Source organism: Narcine bancroftii, chromosome 3 (genome assembly GCF_036971445.1).
Source record: "Narcine bancroftii isolate sNarBan1 chromosome 3, sNarBan1.hap1, whole genome shotgun sequence".
NCBI lineage: Eukaryota > Metazoa > Chordata > Chondrichthyes > Torpediniformes > Narcinidae > Narcine > Narcine bancroftii.
The window spans coordinates 144,573,103-144,592,198 of record NC_091471.1 but is presented as its reverse complement, the minus strand read 5'-3'; the positions used below and the strand labels follow the sequence as shown (position 1 = coordinate 144,592,198).

The 19,096-nt window shown below is 40.2% G+C and overlaps 1 protein-coding gene across 4 annotated transcripts in view; it reads right to left on the bottom strand.

Moving 5' to 3' along the window:
• maml3 (mastermind-like transcriptional coactivator 3) overlaps positions 1-19,096 on the bottom strand; it is a 639,372-nt gene that overhangs the window by 197,957 nt on the left and 422,319 nt on the right. The window lies entirely within an intron of this gene.

The window sequence follows — 19,096 nt, the reverse complement described above, 5'->3', positions numbered from 1 at the left end:
TGGGTTAAGTTTCTGTTTACAATAATGGTGCATGTTATGACTGTAACTTACCTAACCATAATTTCCTATTACAGCAAAGGGTGCATGTTATAACAAAACTAACAATGTTCCTGAAACTTCTGGTGCCATCACTGCTTTTTTTTTAAAACTTTATTTAAGATTTTATAACATGAATAACATATAGGATTACATTTAAAAAAAATTAAGAATAATATAATAAAATTACAATACAATATCAGTAATCTAAATAAACTATACCCTCCCCAATAATTATTACACATTAATAACCCAACTCATTAATAAAGTTAATAATATATGTGAGAAAAAAAACCCAGTTACAAAAAAAACAAAAACATAACCGATTAAAATACTAACAAAAAGAAAAGTAATTAATACTAAAATATCAGACTTAAAAAACATATTTAAATCAAACTTAAATGCATATATTTAACAAACGGAGTTAAGATGAAACATATATTTAACTCAAACTTAATATAAAAAATTAGTAAAGTTAGTAACATTATCTATCAAAAATTCTTAAACAATAATCAATTCTTAAAAAAAAATGTAGCATGAAAAAAAAGATGAAAAAAAAACTTTCTCTATAGAGAAATATCAACTAACTTCACATCTATCATCATATTAGTCACATAAACCACCATCTTAAAACAAAATTCAAACCTCATTAAGCATTGTACAATTCAATTTTAGTACTCTTCCACCATTTTACCCTTTTACTCTTAAATAGTTATCCAATAAAAGCTCCAATACCACATTTAAATATCCCCAATCATTACGTTAAAATTCAGATATCCGAATAATAAAAACACATCTACAACGAAATCTATATCTTCAACAAATGGAGCATAAACCACAAACAAAATTCAAGTCTCATGAAAAATTGTACAATTCAATTTATAACTTTCACCAGTATTCCCTTCATTCTATAACTAAAATAGCAAAATAATATACACCAGAATTACCACTCCTTTCACCTTAAAGTTAAAGAAAAAATATATGAAAAAAAACTTATCCATCCCATTCACATTTAAATTTCAGATATTCCTTATCTACTGAATAAACTTTACAAAAAAAAACCACATCAATTTTTAGATTTTTAAACAATCAAATACTTTCTTATGCTTTTTTTTATATTTAAACAAAAAAAAAAAACCCCTTCACTCTTTAATCTAATAATACAAAAAAAAGGGAAAAAAAAACAGGTAGGAGGTTAAAAATACCCCCTGCCGTCTAAACCGCGCAATGCGGTAACTCCCAAAAAAAATGGGTGTGAGATAACTCACACATAGCAGATGACTTTCAGGAAATAGTGCCTATCCAGTTCTCTCCCCCAACTCTCACTTCATCTTAAACTAACATTATCATTATTTAATATCCCTTTTTTAAAAAAAACATTAGAAAAAAAAGGACAACTCTTCTTTTAATCAGCTCCAACTGCCGAGTCACCATTACAACCATTCCTTCTTGGAGCACGGCTCTTTTCTTCCATCTCTTGTCTCCTTAGAGATCACGGCGGACTATGTCTCTGTTGAAACTGAGTAATTGGCAGCTCTTGAGCAAATGCTATAGCTTCCTTCGGAGAATCAAAGAACTTTGGTTGGCAACCATCTTGAAAAAACCTTCAAAACAGCTGGATATCTAAAGGCTGCCTTATAACTTTTCTTCCACAACAACTCTTTAGCAGAATTGAATTCCCGTCGTTGACTCAAATCCGTATAGAAGAAAACTCGATTATTTTGAATCATCAAGGGTGATTTTCTCAGTTGTGCATTTCTAATAGCCACTCGTAAAATTATTTCTCTGTCGTAATAATTCAAGCAATGAACCAAAACAGGTCTTGGACTTTGACCTGAAATAGGTCTTCTACGCAAGGCTCTGTGAGCACGTTCCAGTATTATACCTTCCGGGAAATGTTCTTGACCCAACACCTGTGGAATCCATTCAGTAAAAAATTTTCTTGGGTCTGGTCCCTCCATACCTTCCGGCAAACCAATAATCTTTATATTGTTCCGTCTGGATTGGTTTTCCAAATAATCAATCTTTTTCACCAAATTTTTATTTTGAGTTTGTAAGTCTTCGACCATTTTGGTCACATCAAAAACTTGATCCCGTATTTCGTCTATATATTCTTTACACAAGTTAAATTTATCTCTCACTTCAAGCTTAAAAGCTCCAAACTCAGCCATCTGTTGAGAATGTATTTTCACCAAAGTATTAAACCTAGTACCAAGTTCAGTCATAATCTTGAATAATACCTGCATTGTATAAGATAATTTAGATTCAAGATTCACAAAAATCTTTTCAATTGGAAGAGATTTTGGCTCAACAGATTCCTGCTTCTTCTCCAAAGGATCTTCTATTCCTTCCTTCATTCTGGTTGCCTTCCTTGTAGTATGACTGCGTGTGGAAACCCCAGTCACAGCCTCTCCAGCAATGACTGGAGGACGCTGGCCGGGGTTTTCCCCAGTCCATAATGTATTAAATTCTCCCAGTACATCAAGTTGTATAGGTTCTTGTATCTCAAGAGATGCAGTTTGCAGCGCCACCTCTGCAGCTGACAAATGCCTTTGAGTAACTCTTTGTTCTAAAGGCTGTTTGGCGCCCTCTTTAGGAGGCTCTACCGATGTAACATAGAGCTCTACATCCGAACACTGTACCTCTCTCCTGGGATCCATTTCACGCTGAGTCCCGGTGTCTTTCCTGTAGGTAGGCTCCAAAACTTGAACTTTTGGAAAAAATGTAGTTTTTTGATGATCTGTTGTCATTTTTTTTTTGCTCTTTTCCACCAATTGTACCATCATAAGTTAAATTAACAGCACTGAAATTATCTAAACTTTTAAAGAATTTTAACGGGCATTTCTAGACAAAACAATAAGATAGAGTCAGGAGAGGACTGGAAGGCATGTCTGATCCTTACGCCATCTTGCCATGCCCCCCACCCATCACTGCTTTATATCATGGCTCCACTCTTGGGCCCATCGTCAGTACCCTGACACCAAATGAGCACAATTTTCATCCCTCTTTACTAGTATAGCCCTCATAATTCTTTCCCCTACAACAATTCCCCACTGCAGTCTAAGCTCCCACTCACCAAATGCAATACAACTACACTATTGCTAATAAAACCTTATCCCATTGGCCCTGGTCTCTTCCAACCATGCCAAATGAATTTTGATGCAAGGACTCAAAATCCTAGATGGTAATTTATTCCATTCCAACACACTCTTTGGTGTGCAATATAAAAGGGTGGTGGGGTGTTAATGAGGGTTGGGAAGGTTCATTGCAAACAAAGACAATTAGAAGAAAGGAGCCGGGGCCTTGTTTGGGCCTGCAGCAGTGGATTGTCTATTGGATCCGACTGGCAGGTTTACCCAGTTGCTGCTGCACTACGACGCGATTCCCAATTAGCTGTTCATTTGCAATCGGCATTCAAGTGAAGCCATCAACCACTCGATGCCATTTTAATCACCTGCCTCCTCAGGGGACTGCACTTGTTGCTTTGTTCTTAAAACCCTATGTAACAAAAGTCCTCTTTTTTTCTTCTCTAGCAGCTAGTTCGTCAACATCTGCTTGGACAAAAGTATTTCTGCAACTCTCCTTATATTCCATTAATCAGACCCTGTTTACAGCTCATGAAGTCAGATGTGTCATTTTCAGCCATATGTCAAGTTGTTTTTCTCAAGTCTGCTGCAGTTTATCCAAACACTGTGCACTTCGCTGATAAACCCCAATATCATACTTATTTTTAGAACCTTTTCTTTAATCTGTTTGGTAAAGAAACAATAGCCTTTTGATAGGTTTTGCCTGCTGGCTCTGATAGGAACTTAGGTTCCATACTTACTATCCACAAGTGCAATGAATAGGCAAATTAGACAGGGTATACATTCTGTTATCATTTCCTTCAGACTGTTGTCACTCATTAGCCCAAGGATTCTCTCGAAAGCTTTTAAAAATGAGACAGTGATGGATGATTCAAGCACTGTCTCTGAAAACAGACCCCAACCTAAACCCAGGAAAATTGCTCATTCTGTTGGGAAAATTAGCCCTCATCAGTGCAAGCTGTGCTCCTGCCAGCAATCCTCCCTGCTCATTCGATCTGAAGTGATGTCATCAATGCCAAAGGCTGATCACTGAACCACCATCCCAAACTCCTCCACCTGCAGCAGGGTCTCTTCAACGACTGGGAGGGAAGGGGAGGAAGAGAGGCCTTTGCTCCATGCATCTGTTCACTTCAGCCTCCTTTCCCTTTACCCCCAAAACCCTTCCTGTTTCACAAGAGGCTGTGGTCCCTGTGATGGACACACACAGAGGAAGTCTGTTCTGACAAAATGTTTGACCGTCTATCCTCTGCCTGACTCAACTTGTACTTTGTGTTTTTAATTTCCAGTTGACTGTTTTAATTCTTAGAAATCCTTCTGCCTTGTGCTTTTCATATGATTCGTTAAGTGTGAAATTTATTTTGAAGGGGATGGAACTTTCATGTCTCAAAGGGAGCAGATCCAGTGACACTAACCTGCGGGCTGGAGAATGATAATTTTGGGGGCTCTGCTGGGGCAGACAGGGCACTGAGGGCCATAAATATTTTCAGCGTTCTGGAAAGGAGATTTGGAAACATGACCTATGAACTCCCTAATCATGGACTAAGGTCAGTCCCTTTGAACTAATGCAGAAGCGGGCCTCAGCTCATTTGTAAAGCTGTGGTTGATGCCAATGAAGATGTCAGATATATTTTGGATGAGCGATGCCATCATGTGCAGGCTAGACCAGTGGCTGTCATGCACAAATGCATTGTACTCATGGAGGATCCAGAATGAATTCTGGGAAACATATCACTGATTCATCAAGAATTAAATTCATTCCTGTGATGAATATTATTGTTGCATTGTGTGGAGGAAGTTCCAACTCATGATGAGTGCTTACATTCTTGTATTTTTATGTAAAGTGTAGCTGGAAGGGAAGTGGCTACCTGAACAAATCAACACTTTACGGGATTTGGTTCAAAGGTTCCTTTTATTGTCAAATAATAATACATTAAAGATGTAATATACATGGCATACTTCAACGTTTGTCTGCCTTAAGGCACAATGAAAGCTTGGACAATCAGATAATCCAAGGTGGCAGTGTGAGGTGGATGAAGGGGATATGTATGGGCAGGTGAAGAGAATGGATGAGGTCAAGGCAGATGGAATGTGGTGTGAAGAAATGCAAGGTTGGCCACCTAGTTGAAAGAAACAGAAAAACAGAATATTTTTAAATGACGAGACTGAAGAGTGGGGGGTGGGGGGGTTTGGAAGGACCTAGATCTTTTTGTACTCAAACCCCAGGAAGTTAATAAGCAGGCACAGCAAGAATTGGGAATGACATTTGTTCTAAGATGTAAGTAAAGGAGTTAAAAAAGGCCTTATTGCAATTATATGGGGACCTGTTGAGGCAGAAATGCACTGTACAGGTCTGGTCTCCCTAATTGTAGTAGAGGTTTCACTAAATTGATATCAGGAATTGCTTATGTGGAAAGATTATACAGGCTGTGTCAGTACTCTCCAGCATTTAGAAGAATGGGCAGCAACCTCAGTGAAACATACTTAGGCACTTGAAAGATTAGATGAAGGAACAAGATGTTTCATCTGTTCAAGGTTCCTTTATTGTCATGTAATATAAACAGTCCAATATTATACGGAATTTGCTTTAGTTTACTGTAAGGCAAACAGATTCGCAGAAACTGCCTGAAGCGCCTTTTCAGCCACAGAATCCAGTCTAAAACATTAACAGCCCAAGCTCTAGATTGGGAACTTCGACGTGATCAGGAAAGTTTCAGCTCCATTGGCGTCCTCTCGCGTCCTAGTTTTGATACCTGGTATCCCTTCAGTCAATTTCAAGCCAGTCTCCAACAGTCCGCAGCCTGTTGGGAGTCCCTTGACCGGAGTCTACAGCAGCTCACTGCCTCTGTGGGTTCTTCACCTAAGTCACCAATAGCCCACCGCCTGTGTGGTTCGTTCAGCTGCAGAACCCCTCACTGGTCTGCCGCCATGGTCACCGTCCCGTGGGTCATCTCCTCTGCTTCTCCTTAAATGGAGAGTGTTCTCCTCATTTTCTGCTGCCCTGCGCCAGACCTCTGCTTTCTCAGAGTGTGCAACCCCTCATGGCTGCTGCCAATCGTAGGTGCTTCTATCTTGGGTGCCATCCCCGCAGTTGCAGAATTTTCAAATAAAACCACCATCGGTTCCATTAACAGGCCGTTTAAAGCCTGCTCGGACTGGGCGGTTGTCCTGTGGGAGCGCTGTGCTTCCCCACTCTCCGTGGGTCAGCACCAGCGACCGTGCAGATATAAAGGCAGCTCCGTCTTTGTAATTGTGCTGGGTTGTTTAAAATCACAGGTTCTAAATGAGAAGAACTCTTTTTAATTGGGGGTAGTGAGTCTTTGGAACTTGGCTGCAGAAGCTTGGTGGTTGAGAACGTTCAAGACTGAGATCAATAGATTTTTGAATGTGAAGGGAATCAAGGAATAAGGGGTTAATCCACAGAAGTGGCAACTTTGTATAAGATCAGCTGTGATATCGTAAGCAACAAAGCCAGTGTAATGGGGCTGAAAGGCGAACGCCTGTTTCTAATTCTCCTGTTCTCAGAGGTAGAATGATCTGACACCACTAAATTTTAAATCACTCCATGTACAAAGCTGCCACTTCTGCTAGATCAAATGATGTTTCTTAGGTTGTGGGGGACAAATTCTGTTCAAATAATAGCAGAATTTCAGGCAGTTGTTTCCCCCAGGTATAGGGGTGATATTTGTTACATATGGAACACATAAGGTATGTTTTAGAACATAAAACATAGAACGTTAGAGCACAATACTGGCTCTTGAGTCCACGATGTTATCCCAACCTATGTAAACCTACTTCACAACCATCTAATTTTTCCCTACATCATACCTATAATCTTCAGTTTTCCTTACATCCATATACCATGTTTTCTCAGACTTCCAAAATCCGATATTTGCACCAAAGAAACCTACAAGCTTTTTGATAACAATAACTGTAAAACAGCTGATGCCTTATACACAAATGTGACTAATCGACAGAGCTTCACAGTGGAAGTAGGAAAAAGTGATATGGAACATAATCTTATGGATAGGTCAGGGCGTTTAAGAATAGCTGTTACCCCTCTACCAACAGAATCCTCAACCCACAAACTCAATCAGAGACTCATTTAAGGACTCTTACTTGTGCACTTTATTGATTTTGTTTTGTTCTCTCTGTATTGCACAGTCAGTTTGTTTACATTCGTCATCTGTTTATAGTTCTTTATTTGTTTACATATTTATGCTGTGTGCAGTTTATTCCCAATTAGTGTTAATTCTGCACCTGCAGGAAAAATGAATCTCAGGGTTGTATGTGATGTCATGTATGTACTCTGACAATAAATCTGAAATCTGATTCAGCGAGAAACAGGGTTCAATCAAAGATTGTCTGAGGTAATAGGACTGGACTTCTGTTCTGCCAGCTGGAAGCTGTTTACTTGAAGAGTAAACAACCACTTGCAGTCCCTTCAGAGCTTTGCTCACAACCTCTTCCCAAATTCCAGCCAAGAACTGGAACATTTACCTCTGCTACAGGCTCATGTTCACATGCCAGGAATTCAGCTCACAGTTGACCTGCGAACAACACATTTAGCTTGCCTGTCTCTCAATACATGGCAAATTCCTCTCTTGAAGCAAAATAGAAAATCAGACCAGTTCCCGTTTGTTATTCCCTTAACTGAATCACAAACCCTGCAACCTGAACCACATCCAACATTATTTCTTCAAAGCCAAATGGAGAGGGTGAGCTGCAGTCAGCACACTTGTAATGTTTCCCTGCCTGGAGCCAGAAAGGAGAAGGCTATTTATTAGCAGTGAGATGCTTTGCCACAAGCTGCCCATTAAACAGAGACCAGATTTACCCTCCCCCGCTCATATTCAATCTTTAAGTCAATAACAAGTTCTACTTCACGACTGATCACATTTATTTTCACAGGCACATAAGTGGACACCTCAGCTGTTGTCGTGAAATGTGGAGGTGGGTGATAGTCATGGCAAAATGCAGACTCTTCATTATTATGAAATATTTTTGAGATGGTTGTTATGTTTTCTAGGTTTCTATGATGATTACCATAACACAAATTACAGAACAGCAAAAAAATGGTCCAATACTTCTGACACTAGGCCCAAAATGGTACTGGAACAAAGCCCTTTAGTATTGCAAATCAGCAGGGAGTGGGCAGCCAGATTGCTTCACTTCACATCAGAAGAAACTTTATAGCACAGCACAGTCCAAGCTGACTGCTAGAGCAGACTGCTGATGGAGAAGCAGTCAGCACCTAATATGCACAGACATATCGAACACGATCATCAATATGCTCAATGCTTTTATGGAGCTGAATGCCAGTTGTAAACCAACCTCAATTAGTAATAAGATTAAAATTTGAATACTTTTGATCCACTGTCCCTGAATGGGTAAAAGCTCCAGTAAATATGACATTGATCCACTAGGATGGACTAAGCGCTTTCAGCCTGGGTTGTAGCTGCCCTCAAGCATTGGTGGGTAAAATTAATAAGGGCGTTGCTAGTGTGTGTGATTGTACATGCACGTGTATTTAAATTATTGTGGCTTTTTGGGTGTGTTGCAGTCCATATGTGCATATGTGTCTGTTTATGTACATGCATTGTTTCATAATAATTAAGGATATTCCAGTGTTTAGACTTACATGATTCGAATAGTCATCAGATGATCCCCAATGATAAAAATGCGCATTCAAAAAATAAACTACAGTACTTCAAAACTGGTATTGCTGGAACTTTTCTACACATGTTAAAATTTATTTCCCTCCTTTCCTCATTCTGGTATAGAGTCAGTATACAGAAAGGAGTTTAAAAACTTTGCTGAATAGTGTACTAACAACAACCACTCACTCAATGTCACAAAAACCATGTAGACTTTAGGATGAGAAAATCAGAGATGTACAATCCAGCGATCAATGGTGGATCAGAGGAGGAGAGGAAGAGCAAATTAAAATACCTGGAAGTCACTATTTCAGACGATCCTTCCTGGACCCAACATACTAATGATATCGTGAAGAACGCACAAGAGCACCTCCACTTCCTCAAGAGTTTGCGGAAGTTTGGTATGACATCAGAAAACTTGGCAAAATTGGTGTGCGCTGGAAAGTGCAGCTACATCATGGCCTGGTAATGGGGGGCACCAATACATCTGAGTGAAAATTTCTGCAAAGGTAGGGGGGCACAGCCCAGAACATCATGTAAAATGCTCCTACCATCAGGAAAATCTACATGGAACACTGCTGTCAGAGAGCAGCAGCAATCATCAAGGATCCACACCACCCAGGACATTCTCTGTTCTTGCTGCTGCCATCAGAAAAGAGGTATAGGTGCCACAGCTGGCATAGTGGTTAGTGCAATGCCTTGACAGCACCAGCAATTGGATCAGGATTCGAATCTTGCGCTTTCTGTAAAGGAGTTTGTAGTTCTCCCCATGTCTGCATGAGGTTTGCCCCGGAGGCTCCAGTTTCCTCCCACCTTTCGAACCATACTGGGGGTGTAGGTTAATTTGGCGTAAATTGGGCTGTATGGGCTTGTGGGCCAAAATGGCCCATATGTCTAAATTTAAATTAAAAAAAAACTAGTAGTACCAGGTTCAGTAACAATTGCTACCCCTTCACCATCAGACTGCTAAAAAACAGACTTATTCAGAGACTCATTTAAGGATTCTTACTTTTGACATTATTTATCAATGTCAACCTTCTACACGAGCTCTGTCGAGAATGTCCTGGCCACTTGCATTACAGTGTGGTACGATTGCTGTAGAGAATTGGATTGAGGTTAATCCAAAGGACTATAAGAGTGGCAGAGAGGATCACTGGAGTCTCCCTCACAACAATCGATGTGATCTACAGGGATCATTACCTGAAGAGGGTGTGCAAAATTGTTGAGGACCCCCTAAACAGCATCTTTCAATAGCCTTGCATCAACTTGCGTCTGGGTTATGTTCTAGAAGTGGGGACGCAAATCGATTTGTTTGTTGATCATTATAGTGAAATATACTGTACAACATAAGATACAATGACACATGTACATATTTACCTAAACCGCTATATTGTACAAACACATGTCCAAGATTGTGATTACGGTTGAGTGAGACCATCCCAAGTCAAGAGCTGTAACATTTACAGTTTTACCACTTTCATATTGCTTTATCACCTTTAGCTTCTCTTCCAAATTGATGGCACGCCTTTTCTTCTTTGATTCTGCCAGAGGCTTGCTTTGGGGGGTGCTGAGGGGCCAAGATACATCGTATATTTTCAGATAAAATTTAGCCAACAAGACAACACGCAAACAAGAGACTGAGCGGAACATGATTTGATGTCAGATGTTGGTGTCTCTTATTCTATCGAGACGAGAAAAATGTTATATAGTAGTGAGCTTTTATCATAGTAAATAGAGAGAGCACACATTAACGTAATAACACAATAAAAAGTACATACATGTTATAGGTTTATAACTATATATAGATTTCGAGGCTGGTAGGTTGATCGCCTTGTTTTGGCTTTTGAGTCCACGAGTCGAATGTATGATGAGTGACTTAACGTCCGCTAGCAACTGCCAACATCAGTCCCGGTGTAAACATATAAGTTTTTATTAAGCCCTAATGATAACCTCAGATGATCTGTGATCAGACGTTACTCGATCGGGTGTAAGTCGAGGTATAGCTATACTCCTGTGGGTAAGAAGATAAGAGAGGAGAAGAGGCGAGCTGTAGTGATAGGGAATTCAATAGTTAGGGGTACAGATAAGAGGTTCTGTGAAAGAGATTGGGTATCCCAGATGTTCTGTTGTCTCCCTGGTGCCAGGGTCCGAGACATCGCAGATCGATTTCACGGCATTCTCAGGAGGGAGGGTGAACAGTCAGATGTCATAGTCCATATAGTGACCAACGATGAGAGTAGGAAAGGTGAGGAGGTCCTGCAAGGAGAGTTCAGGAAGTTAGGTGCTACATTGAAGGACAGAACCTCCAGGATAGTGATCTCAGGATTTCTACCCATGCCATGTGTTAGTGAGGTTAGAAATAGGAGGACAATGCAGCTTAACACATGGCTAAAAGACATGGTGCAAGAGGGAGGGCTTCAGGTTTCAGGATCATTGGCCTCTCTTCCAGGGAAGGTGGGACCTGTTCCGATGGGACAGTTGGCATCTGAACTGGAGGGGAACTAATATCCTTGCGGGAAGGTTTGCTAGTGCTGTTCCAGTGGGTTGAAACTAGGTTTGCAGGGGAGGGGAACCAGAGTGCCAGAGCAGATAGAGGAGTAATGGAGGGAATAGATGGTTAAAATTGCATACGCTGTTAGAAATCAATGGGTTGTACGTGGTGGAAATGTTCTCAGGTGCATTTATTTCAATGCAGATGAGCTTAGAGGCAGATGAGTTTAGAGCTCAGATTGGCACGTGGAATTATGACATTGTGGCCATTACTAAATCTTGGTTGCAGGAGGGGCAGGACTAGCAGTAGCTTAATGTTCCGGGCTTCCATTGTTTCAGACGTGATAGGGCGGGAGGGATGAAAGGGGAGGAGTGGCATTGCTCGTCAGGGAAAATATCACAGCTGTGCTCAGGTAGGACAGATCAGATGGCTCATCTACTGAGGCTATATGGCTGGAGCTGATGAACAGAAAATGCATGACCACACTCATGGGGTTGTATTATAGACTTCCCAATAGTCAGTGAGAATTGGAGGAGCAAATCTGTAGAGAGATAGCAGACAATTGCATTAGAATAGATAAGTCCCCGGGGCCTGACAGAATATTCCCCAACCTGCTCCACGAGGTGAGGGAGAAGATTGCTGAGCCTCTGGCTTGGATCTTTGTGTCCTCATTATCCATGGGAATGGTTCCAGAGGATTGGAGGGTGGCAAATGTTGTCCCCTTGTTCAAAAAAGGTAGTAGGAAAAGTCCAGGTAATTATAGACCAGTGAGCCTTACGTCTGTGGTGGGCAAGCTGTTGGGAAGGATTCTTAGTGATAGGATCTATGTGCATTTAGAGAATTATGGTCTGATCAGGGATGCCAACATGGCTTTGTGAAGGGAAGATCATGTCTCACAAGCCTGATAGTGTTCTTTAAGGAGGTGACCAGACATATTGATGAGGGTAGTGTGGAGGATGGGGTCTTCATGGATTTTAGTAAGACATTTGACAAGGTTCCACATGGTAGGTTTATTCAGAAAGTCAGAAGGCATGGGATATAGGAAAGCTTGGTCATGTGGATTCAGAATTGGCTTGCCTGTAGAAAGCAGAGGGATGTAGAGGAGGTTGGAGGGTTGTGTCTAGTGGAGTCCCTCAGCGGTTCTGGGAACTTTGCTTTTCATGATTTTTATTAATGACTTGGATGAGGGGGTAGAAGGGTGGGTTGGCAAGTTTGCAGATGACACAAAGGTTGGTGGTGTTTTGGATAGTGTAGACCAGTGGTTCTCAACCTTTTTCTTTCCACTCACATACCACTTTAAGTATTCCCTATGCCATAGGTGCTCTGTGATTAGTAAGGGATTGCTTAAGGTGGTATGTGGGTGGAAAGAGAAAGTTTGAAAACCACTGTTTTAATTGTACCTAATTGACTCGTTATGTGCATGGTTTCATAACTCCAAAGGAATGGGCCAAGGACAATTTTTCTCAAGCAAAATATTTCAGTAACAATTGGATTCTCGGCAGTGTGGAAGAGCAGAGGGACCTGGGGGTCCATGTCCCCAGTTCCCTGAAAGTTAGCTTACAGGTATACAGGGAAGTTAAGAAATATTATGGGGTGTTATCTTTCATAAATCGAGAGATTGAGTTTAAGAGCCGTGAGGTTATGATGTAGCTCTGTAAAACTTTGGTTACACCACACTTGGAATACTATGTCCAGTTCTGGTCGTTTCATTATAGGAAAGACATGGAAACATTGGAAAGGGTGCAGAGAAGATTTACCAGGATGATACCTGGTTTAGAGATTATGCATTATGAGCAGATATTAAGGGAGAGAATGAGGATGAGAAGCAACATGATAGAGGCATACAAGATACTAAAAAGAATAGATAGAGTGGACAGCCTGTGCCTCCTTCCAGGGCACCACTGCTAAACATAAGAGGGCATGATTTTAAGGTAATGGGTGGGAAGTTCAGGGGAGATATTAGAGGAAGGATTTTTACCCAGAGAATGGTTGGTGAGTAGAATGCACTACCTCGGTCAGTAGTAGAGGCAGGTATCTTGGTGAATGTCAAGAAACTACTAAAACAAGCATATGGAGGAATTAAAGTGGAGGGTTATGTACGAGGAAGGGTCTAAAAGACAGCACAACATTGTGGGCTGAAGGGCCTTTATTCTGCTGCACAGTTCAATGTTCTATGTATGAAACATAAAGTTGTGATAGGAAATTTTAAATTTCCACATATTGACTGGGACTCGCATACTGTAAAAGTCTGGGAGTTTGTCAAATGTGTTCAGGAACATCTTCTCAAGACCATACTTGGCCCCACCTGAAATTAGTGAAATGATCTGGCTGGGGAACACACTTAAATTTATATCTAAAATGTACTTTAGTCTCCAAAATGAAAGTGGAAAACTAGTTTTTCAGGGATAGAGAGAGAGAGAGAGAGAGAGAGAGAGAGAGAGAGAGAGAGAGAAAGATGGGAGTTGGATCTAGGTGTTGCAATAATGGAAAAATGTTGGTCTGATTGATGTTTGGATAGCATGATGTCAAATATAAGTGCAAGATATGGATTAGTGCAATATAATTTCCTACACTAATTATACCTCACACCACAAAAGTTACATATATCAAAATCATAAATATCGGAGATATGCTTTAGATTTGGAATAGAAATAGGAACGATTGTACATGCTACATGGTTGTGTGTGAAGGTGAGACCTTTTTGGAAGGATATTACTGAAATATTAACAAGGATAAAAGGAGTGGCCTTTGTGATGACCTGGAGCTTTATCCTTTGGGCAACTTGATTGAAATAAGTAACAAACTAACTAAATTCCAAATTTCCTTTGTTAAAATAGCTTTAGCCGTGACTAAGAAATGTATTGTGATTACTTGAAAATCTGACTCCCCTCTCATTGGAAAAAATAACATATAATTTAAAAAATAAAATCACAGTATTCGAACAAATTTGGGAACCGTACATGGAACACAACAGAGAGGGCCTACACCCCCTAAAATGATAGAATGAGAAGAAGACGAAATGAACTGACCCAGTGTGTAAAAGTAGATGATACTATTTATTTTCATTGTGTGATGACATTGTTTAATGGGTTTATTGTAAAGTATATGTTGAAAGTTTAGTGGGTAGGGAGGGGGCTGGGAAGGAGGGAGGGAAGGGAAGGGGGAAAAAGGGGAGAAAAGACTGTGTATATTCAAGAGGGAAATGTTTGTGTGTATTTTGGTTAATATGGTTCATAGTGTGAAAAATAAAAATTAAAAAAAAAAAATCTGACTCCCCTCTGAAGGAAGACAGAGATGAACAGTTGTATACCTATGAAAAAATAACACTTTTAATCTAAATAACAAATATGATGTATTTATAAAAATAAGGCAACCATATTTGGGTTATATAGGGGTCCAAATATAATAAAAAAGATGCTATTATAATAAATATATAAGTGATCTCCCCAATGAAGATTTTTTTAAACCAACTGTAAGCCCTGATGGTGTATGGATTTATAGTGTGATGGGGGTGGGAATTTTTTGTTTTGTTTTGTAAGAAAAAGTCATATATATCTTGAAAATTAAAAATGTTGTTATGTATATTTATGGAAAAAAACAAGAATAAAATATTCAAAAACAAAAGGAAAATTTTCTCAATCAATATATAGAAGTATTATCTAGAGAGAGAGCAATACTGGATCTCCTATTAGGAAATGAGACAGGACAGGTGACAGAAGTATGTGTAGGGGAACATTTTGGATCCAATGATCATAATGCCATTAGTTTCAAGTTAATTATAGGTATGGGCCTCGGGTTGAGATTCTAAATTGGAGAAATGCCAATTTTGAGGAAATGAGAAAGGATCTAGAATGCGTAGATTAGGATAAATTTATTTTGGGCAAGGATGTGCGAGGTAAATTGAGAATCTTCAAAAGTGAAATTTTAAGAGTACAGAGTTTGTATGTCCCTGTCAGGATTAAAGGGAAGGTTAGCAGGCATAAGGAACCTTGGTTTTCAAGGGATATTGGGGATCTGGTTCAGAAGAAGCGAGATATATAGCAGGTTTTCAAGGGATATTGGGGATCTGGTTCAGAAGTAAGATATATAGCAGGTATAGGCAACATGGACAAAATAAGGTACTTGAGGAATATAAAATATGCAAGAGAAACCTCAAGAAAGAAATTAAGAAGACTACAAGAATACATGAGATTGCTTTGGCAGACAATGTGATGGAAAATCCTATGGGTTTCTACAGGTATATTAAGAGCAAAATTGGTCCTCTTGAAGATCAGAATAGCTGGCTTTGTATGGAGCCAAAAGAGATGGGGCAGGTTTTAAATATTTCTTTTTCTTCAGTATTCATTCAGGAAACAGATAGAGAACCGTGTGAAGTAAGAAGCAGTGAGGTCATGAAACCTATACAGATTAAAGAGGAGGAGGTGCTTGTTGTCTTAAAGTAAATAAGGGTGGATAAATCCCCAGAGCCTGTCAAGATATTCCCTCAGACTCTGGCAAATATATTTAAAATGTCCTCAGCCACGGGTGTGGTTCCGGAGGATTGGCGGTTAGCTCAAATTGTTTAAAAGATAATAGAAATTATCGGCTGGTGAGCTTGATGTCAGTAGAAGGTAAATGATTGGAAGATTTTCTAAGAGATGGATGCACAATTATTTGGATAGCCAAGGACTGATTAGGGATAGTCAACATGGCTTTGTGTGTTTAACCAATCTTAAAGAGTTTTTCGAGGAGGTTACCAGGAAAATTGACAAAGGAAAGGCTGTGGATGTTGTCTACATGACAAGCCTTTGACAAGGTTAGCCACGTAGGTTCACACACTAGGAGTTCATGATGAAGTAGTAAACTGGATTTGACAATGGCTGGAAGGGAGAAGTCAGGGAGTAGTGGTGGATGATTGCTTCTCAGACTGGAGGCCTGTGACTATTGGTGTGCCTCAAGCATCAATGCTGGGACAATTGTTGTTTGTTATCTATATCAATTATCTGGATGCTAATGTGGTGAATTGGATCAGCATGTATGCAGATGATACTAAGATTGGAGGCATTGTGGACAGTAAAGGTTTTCAAAGCTTGCAGAGGGATCTGGACCAGCTGGAAAAGTGGGCAGATGGAACTTAATGCAGATAAGAATGAGCTGTTGTATTTTGGAAAGACACACCAAGAAGGGACATACACAGTAAATGGTAGGACACTGAGGAGTGTGGTAGAACACAGGGATCTGGGAATACAGATACATAATTCCTGAAAGTGGTGTCACAGGTGGATAAGGTTGTAAAGAGACTTTTGGCATATTGGCCTTCATCAATCTAAGTACTGAGTACAGGAATTGGGATGTCATGTTAAAGTTGTATAAGACATTGGTGAGGCCAAATTTGGAGTATTGTGTGCAGTTTTGGTCACAAACTACAGGAAACATATCAATAAGATAGCAAGAGTGCAGAGAAGATTTACTAGGATGATGCCTGGACATCAGGAACTGAGCTACAGGGAAAGGTTAAATAGGTTAGGACTTTATTCCCTCTAGCATGGGAAAATGAGGGGATATTTAATTGAGGGATTTAAAATTATTAGGGGGATAGACAGAGTAAATGTAGATAGGCTTTTTCATCTGAGAGTCGATGAGATACAAACCAGAGGACATGGGTTAAGAGTGAAAAGGCAAAAGTTGAGGGGGAACATGAGTGGGAATTTCTTCACACAGAGAGTGGTGGGAGTGTATTGTGATGAGGAAACAGTTTTGGTAGGTCTCAAAGGCAAGAACTCTGAACATAGTTTTGGTAGGGAAGGATTTTATTTACAGAAGGCGTGTGGGAAATGATAACTGATGCAGCACACACACACACACACACACACACACACACACACACACACACACACACACACACACACACACACACTTACTTTATAGCAGCTGTGGGAAAAAAAATATTAGACAATTAATAATGAACGTGGGGAGAATAGTGTGGGAACAAAATATACAAAAACACACACATACAATGAACAAGGAAAAATTATTATGATGCCCCTCGACTCAGTGCAGGCACGACTTTATGTTACAAGGGACACTAATTAAATGCTCCCAACCCTTTTAACAGTGCACATCTTACCGAGTTTCTTCAGTGCCCTTCCACATTTTAGGCCTGGAGTGAAGCAGGGTGGTCCCAAACTGAGAGAGAACAAAGAGGTTCCAGACCAGGTCATTAGCAGGGAAAAAAATGGTTCAGTGCCAGGAAGATTAATCCAAATACAACAGCCAATGGCCAAAGGCCAAGTACAGGCAGGCTGGAGAGTCCAGTCCAGGTAATTTACATGTAACCAACATCAAGGTGTGCACTAATGGGTGGGGCGAACCAAATCCTTGATTGGCAGCTGGTGTGTCCTCCGACGAGGTGGGGGGCAGTGCTGTCACTTGACAGCTACAACCCTTCCCAATGCAATCCATCCCTCAGAGGTTACATCATTCAACAATCATGAGACAATCAATGACTCTATGTATATTTTATAAGTAAAAACAAAATAAATGTTTTAAAAAAACATACTAATGAAGCGGGTCAATATATACACTAGTGCCTTCTGAATGCTGGACAAGGCACAGTCAAATTAAATGACAACACCTCACCAGCCCCCCCACCTCCGACCAAACAGGGTAATTGTGTTACCAATGGGGCAGGGTGGTATGGGAACTGCTCCCCAGTGTCAGAGAAAAAGGAATTTGTTTGGTATCTGACTCATATGCCTGGTTTCTCCAGCTTAAATTGGCAAATGTGAGCACCCTTATCACCAACATCTGGGGAGCAAGCAGTGCATAGAAACATAGAAACATAGAAGATAGGAGCAGGAGTAGGTCATTCGACCCTTCGAGCCTGCACCGCCATTCAACGAGATCATGGCTGATCTTAAAGTTCAGTACCTCGTCCCCGCCTTCTCTCCGTAACCTTTAAATACCCTTATACTGAAGAAATATATCTAATTCCCTCTTAAATATATTTAATGAACCTGCCTCTACTGCCCTCTGTGGCAATGAATTCCACAGATTCACCACCCTCTGGGTCAAGAAATTCCTCCTCATCTCGGTCCTAAATGGTTTGCCTATTATCCTCAAACCATGTCCCCGGGTTCTGGATTTTCCCATCATTGGAAACATCCCATCTGCATCCATTCTGTCCAGTCCTGCCAGAATTTTATAGGTCTCTATGAGATCCCCTCTCAATCTTCTAAACTCCAGCGAGTACAATCCCAATTTGCGCAATCTTCTTCACAAATTAGCTTCACAAAGGAAAGTGAACTACTACATCTGCAGTTCTGCCCCATCACAAGGTGCAATGAAGTCATGCTAGGAAAGACTGCAGTGTATGTCACAACAGAAGCAGATGAAAGGAGAAACACCTCAGCAGATGAATGTGCGACGAATTTCTCTCCAATAACCAATGCAAAATAAGTATTATTGAGTCACCATTGTAAGTCTCCCAGTTTACAGATGGCTTCAAACACTTGCAAATAGTTCTAAGAATTAATGTGCTTCAAATACTTCTAAGGTCAGTCGCTGCTTCCCCATTTTGTGCTTGCAAAAGGAAGAAGTTGTGCCAAATGAAGCATGAATGAAACGAATCCCGAAAGCTTTCTTGTAATTGAGCTAACAAGGCTCCAGTGCAAGTACTTGTAGCAACTTCCTCTGCAGATTTTTTATTAAGCCTGCACCAACATGATTGGGACATTTCTCTAGAACAGGGGTGTCAAACTCAAATTCACAGAGGGCCAAAATTAAAAACTTGGACTAAGTCGTGGGCCAAACTAAATATTTATTGAAAATTTTCAACAACATCTGCATGT